This window comes from Phyllostomus discolor, chromosome 12 (genome assembly GCF_004126475.2).
Source record: "Phyllostomus discolor isolate MPI-MPIP mPhyDis1 chromosome 12, mPhyDis1.pri.v3, whole genome shotgun sequence".
Taxonomy (NCBI): domain Eukaryota; kingdom Metazoa; phylum Chordata; class Mammalia; order Chiroptera; family Phyllostomidae; genus Phyllostomus; species Phyllostomus discolor.
This window is the reverse complement of record NC_040914.2, coordinates 22,032,513-22,038,512: the sequence shown is the minus strand read 5'-3', so window position 1 is coordinate 22,038,512 and position 6,000 is coordinate 22,032,513.

Genomic DNA, 6,000 nt, shown 5'->3' with positions numbered 1-6,000 from the left:
TTTGGGAGTCAGGAATTCCTGGAAGAGCAAAGACTGCATTACCGGTTAAAATCCAGTTAAAACCCAGGTCAGATTACCCTCACAGGAAGCAGTATCCTATTAAACAAGAAGCTTTGGAGGGCTTACAGCCCATCATAACTAAATTTATACAACATGGGCTCATAGTCCCTTGTCCGTCTCCTTGCAACACTCCCATCTTACCAGTGATGAAACCTACAGGAGAATACAGGCTAGTCCAGGATCTAAGGTTAGTCAATGAAGCAGTAGTCCCTTTACATCCAATAGTAGCTAACCCTTACACCTTGCTCTCGCAGATACCAGATGATGCTCGGTGGTATTCAGTATTAGATTTGAAAGATGCCTTCTTCTGCATCCCTTTGCATCCTGACTCTCAGTATTTATTTGCTTTTGAGTGGACTGATCCAAAGACGATGATACATCAGCAATATACTTGGACTGTATTGCCACAAGGGTTTAGGGACAGTCCTCATCTCTTTGCTAGGGTATTAGAAAAGAATCTTAGAGATTTACAGCTAGAAGGAGGGGCCATTTTACAATATGTAGACGACATACTAATCTGCAGCCCCTCCAAGGAGGCTTCTGATCAAAATACCATCCAGACTCTGAATTTCCTAGCTAAAAGAAGATATCGGGTATCAAAGAAAAAGGCTCAGATTACCAAACAAAAAATAAATTACTTAGGGTATATTTTGACTCCTGGATGTAGGCAATTATCACAGGAGAGAATTAAAGCAATTACTGAATTAACTCCACCTGCTACTAAACAGCAGCTTCGCTCCTTCTTAGGAATGGCAGGATTCTGTAGGATTTGGATCCCCAACTTTGGGCTAATCGCCAAACCTCTGTATGAAGCCATTAAGGGGCCAGACACTAAACCCATTATATGGGAAAAAGAATGTGATCAGACTTTTAATAAAATCAAGCAGGCTCTAATCGAAGCCCCAGCCTTAGGCATCCCCAACTTAAGTAAGCCTTTCTCTCTATACATAGCAGAGAAGCAAGGGATAGCTTTAGGGGTCTTAGTCCAACGACTAGAGAATGAACCTCAACCAGTTGCATATTTCTCAAAAAAACTGGACACTGTAGCAGCTGGGTGGCCTCCGTGCCTAAGAGCAGTTGCAGCCACAGCCATGCTAACCGAAGAAACTAGTAAACTAACTCTCGGGCAGAAGTTAGAAGTCTTAACTCCACATCAGGTACAAGGGGTGTTAGAAATGAAAGGGCACCTCTGGCTAACAGGAAATAGACTGACCAAATATCAGGCCCTTCTTCTAGACAATCCTAAAGTAACTATAAAGACCTATAACACCCTAAACCCAGCCTCCTTAATGCCTACAGAATCGTCCCCAGATTTGATCCATTCCTGCTCAGACATTATTAGTCTTACTCAATCGAGCAGGACTGACTTATTAAACCAGCCCTTAGAAAACCCTGATGATGAGTGGTTCACTGATGGGAGCAGCTTTGTACAGAATGGGCAGAGAAAAGCAAGATATGCAGTAGTTAGTTTATATAACACCATTGAGGCACAGCCCCTTCCATCCTCAACCTCGGCCCAAAAGGCTGAAATTATAGCCCTTACCCAAGTTCTCATCCTAGGACAAAGAAAAAGGGTCAATATCTATACAGACTCCAAATATGCCTTCCTTGTTCTGCATGCTCATGCCGCCATATGGAAAGAAAGAGGGCTCCTCACCGCTAAGAATTCCCCTATTAAACATGGACCAGAAATCTTAAATTTATTAGAAACAGTTAGGCTCCCTAAGCAAGTGGCAGTTATGCATTGCAAAGGCCACCAAAAGGATATGTCCCATATCTCTCAGGGAAATAGGAGAGCAGACCAGGAAGCAAAGAAAGCAGCGCTAGGGACTGATAGACAAATGGCTTTATTCCCCCCTGTAAATGTCTCAGATATCAAGCCCAACTATACATCTGAGGAAATATCTTGGGCTTTGGAACAAGGAGGTGTCCATGAAGGACCCTGGATATATATTGGCCAGAGGCTCTTCCTTCCTCAAGCCTCCCAGTGGAAGTTCTTAAAGGCTTTGCATGACTCCTTCCACCTTGGAAGGGATGCTACAATGACAATGGTTAACAAATTATTCATAGATAGGAGAATAGCTACTACCATAAAAAACATTTGCCAGGCTTGTACTCTTTGTGCCTATAACAATCCTGGGCAAAAGCCATCCCTGCCCCCACTGATAGAACCTATTCAGCGAAGAGGGACCTATCCTGGAGAAGACTGGCAGATTGATTTTACCAAAATGCCTCCTTGTAAAGGATACAAATACTTACTAGTCCTGGTAGATACCTTTACTGGATAGATTGAGGCCTTTCCGACAAGGACAGAGAAGGCCACAGAAGTAGTAAAGGCTCTCCTAAAGGAAATAATACCCAGGTTTGGTCTTCCACGATCCCTACAAAGTGATAATGGGCCATCCTTCACTTCTAAGATCACTCAAGCAGTTTCTGAAGCTCTAGGCATAAAATATTATCTTCACTCTGCTTGGAGACCACAGTCCTCTGGAAAGGTAAAACGAGCAAATCAAACTTTAAAAAGGACATTAGCAAAACTTTGCCAAGAAACTTCTGAAAACTGGGCTAAGTTACTACCTATAGCCCTCATAAAAATTAGGGGCTCCCCTAAGGCCAATACTAAACTCAGTCCATTTAAAATGTTGTATGCCCAGCCCTTTTTAACTCTAGATCTGATATTCAATACAGAAACCCATCAAACAATTAAGTATATAATAAACTTAGGACAAGTGCAAAAAGCTTTACAAAAATATGGAAATAAAGTTTTACCAGCTCCGAAAGGGAATTTTCAAACTGCCATATCTCTGGGAGACTGGGTACTCCTTAAAACCTGGAAGGAGGGATCACCAGCAGACCAACTCAACCCTAAATGGAAAGGGCCTTACCAGGTAGCCCTGAGTACCCCTATGGCTGTGAAACTCTTAGGGGTCGATAGTTGGGTTCATATTTCCAGGGTAAAACTAGCCCCCACGGATCCCAATCTGACTCAGGACCAGCTGGAGACCCAAAGCCCAGACTATACCTGCGAGCCACTGGAGGACCTCAGGTTCCTGTTCAAAAAGAAGAAGCCCTAAAAAAATAAGTAATAACCAATAACAGTGCACTGAAATCACCATTATTCTGGATAGTTGCACTTCTTGAAAATTTCCTATTCGTACTGGTCCTCTGCTTCATATAAAGGCTTGCTCACTTCCTTCTGGGTGGAATCATATCTGGGTGGATTGTCTAAAATGAAAATGTCTTTATTATTTCTATTAACCATTCTCTACTTGCCTGCACCCTGTATAACGGAATGGGATGAAAATTTTCTAGTGAATGCTTCTCGGACCTTAGCAGCAGGAGAAAACCTGGCCCAATGTTGGATATGTCATCCTAACCCGGAAACTCCTTCCAGATACAATACTCATATAAAAGCCTACCCAATAGCTAATGAATCCTTAATCAGTGCTTTGAATTCCTCCGCCAATTACACGCGTTCCTCTTTTTCTTTAAGAGTCAGATGGGAGCGAAATCCTCCTTTGTGTTTCCGTATGACCCCACTAGAATTGAAGCCATTTAATTACTCCAGCACCTCTCTTAAGTACAACAATACAGTGGGATGTACCCCATGTTATAATAATACTCATACAAGGGCCATCGACCCATTTCAAGCCCTGGCTTCTCTTTCAAGTTCCAGCTTGCTAGAGAATCTTTCTAAGGAAGAAATTTTCAAACCATTAAATTGGTCATATATAATATGCTACCCAAATTATGGTTCTAACTGTATTCCTAATAGTACCCATTGTTGCTTTGACAAAACTCACAATGCAGATACAAACAATACTTCTAAATGTGTTACTTGGAAATTAAACCAATCTCTTCAAGGAATATTAGCAAAATTTCTACCACCTCCTGCAGGTGGGAAAGATCAAAGAAATAACTTAGGCCCTTTTAAGGACTGCCTTTCCCCCTTGCCATATGCCCTCCTTAACAAATATAACTCCACTAATGCCACAGTTATTGCAGCACCCCCGGGGCTCGTCTGGCTATGTGGGACTCCCAATAACTGGCTAACAGATCATTCAAAATTTCAAAAAACTATTGCTTATACTCATCTCAGCAACTCTAAACATGGGGGTGACTACACCTTAGGGACCTTGGCACCCCAAGACCTTACCGTTATAAATACAACCACGGGTCCTGGGAGTCCATCTCTCAGCAAAAAAAAAACGAGCTTTTGGTCTAGTAGTGGCTAGAGCTGCTGCCACTATAGCCGCTGCAGCCCCCTGGGGAGGCTTCGCCTATCATGAGGCCACTCTAAGGGAACTCACTAAGATTATAGAAAAAATCTCCAAAGATACTGCTGGTACTCTAGCTGGACTCTCAAGATCAGTAGACTCATTGGCAAATGTAGTCATAGATAACCGCCTTGCCCTTGACTATCTTCTAGCAGAACAAGGAGGGGTATGTGCTGTTATCAATAAAACCTGCTGCACCTATGTAAATAACTCTGGAATGATCGAAACTAACATAAAGAAAATTTATGAACAGACAGAATAGCTACATAAGTATAATCAACAGGGCCAAGGGATTAAAGAAGCCCTGACCTCATGGTTCCCTGGCTTAACATGGTTATTACCCTTCTTAGGGCCCTTAATAACACTGCTGGTTTTACTACTTTTAGGGCCTTGCTTATTTAATTTACTTGTTAAATTTATTTCTTCTAGACTTAAGCAGTTCCACGTCAAACTGATGACGCTCCAAGGTTTCCAACCAATCCCTGAGAACGATGTCGAAGCTGACCAACATACAGCATCCGCGGTGGCCTCAGGAATTCCTCTTCAACCTCTAGATAGAATAGGGCGAGAGTTCCGTGGTTCTCAATAGGCAGGGTCTACTGTCCAATCTAAGCCTGAAGCAGCTATGGAAGACGGATCTTCATCCTTCAACAACCCCCCCAAAATTTTTGAGAACCATGTCTCTCAGGGGGAAGTTGAGGCAGGAAATAGTCAGGAAGGAAGCTCCAGAGGCCCCTGCAGGGCTGAGGTAGAAAACATCTATACATGACAAAAACCCCCTAAGACAGGTTGTTCCTGTTTACTGGGATAACTCTGAATCATAGAATGCGCCTGCGCGCTACCCCTGATTCATTATAATATCATTATAATGAAATAACATCGTGGGACTCCCTTCTCCAGTAGCCAATCAAGAAAATCATAGGAAACCACACATGCGCAGTAGCTTTGAAATCCAACTCCTTGTACCTGCGCAGGAAAAGCCCGCCAAAGATTAGCAAAAAAGCTTCTGCCCTATAAGAATAGAATCCCCCAGCCCACGTGCCCTTTTTTCTCTGCTCAGAGCTGGCCCACTCCCGTGTCCTGTGGAGTGTACTATCACTTAATAAATCTTCCCTCTTTCTTTATGCTATAAACTTTGTGTGTTCGGTTCAATTCTTTGTCCTCAATCACTAAGAACCTGGTTACCTGTGCACACCTGTGACATTTGGATGGGAATAATGAAGCCAGACTTGGAGCATCACTGGAGGAGACCATTCACCACTCAAAGTGGGGTCCTTATGACACTTGACAGCTGTTCCAAGACCTTAGGATAAATTAGGTTTCCATTTAGCTTGTTATCAGTCTTTTTAGAGGGGAGGGAAGGATGCAGATTCCCTTAGATGCTGGAGCAGAGACACTGAAGGACTGGCTGAAGCAAGTGGGATATAGCAGGACCCCCTCTCTGCCCCAACAGCATCTCTGGCTCTGGTCCTGCTATGTGAAATGGGGTGAATTGCCTCCCATACAAGGCAGCTCCCCTTCCACCCCCCAGCTCACCTGCCCCACCCGCCACTCACTATCCCTCCTTCCTCAGGTTCCCCCCCGCCAGCCAACTCTCCTCCTGTGTCAGCCCTGACCACCCAGGCTGTAACTCTGTGCCTGCTCCCCACTCCAGGTCCAGCAG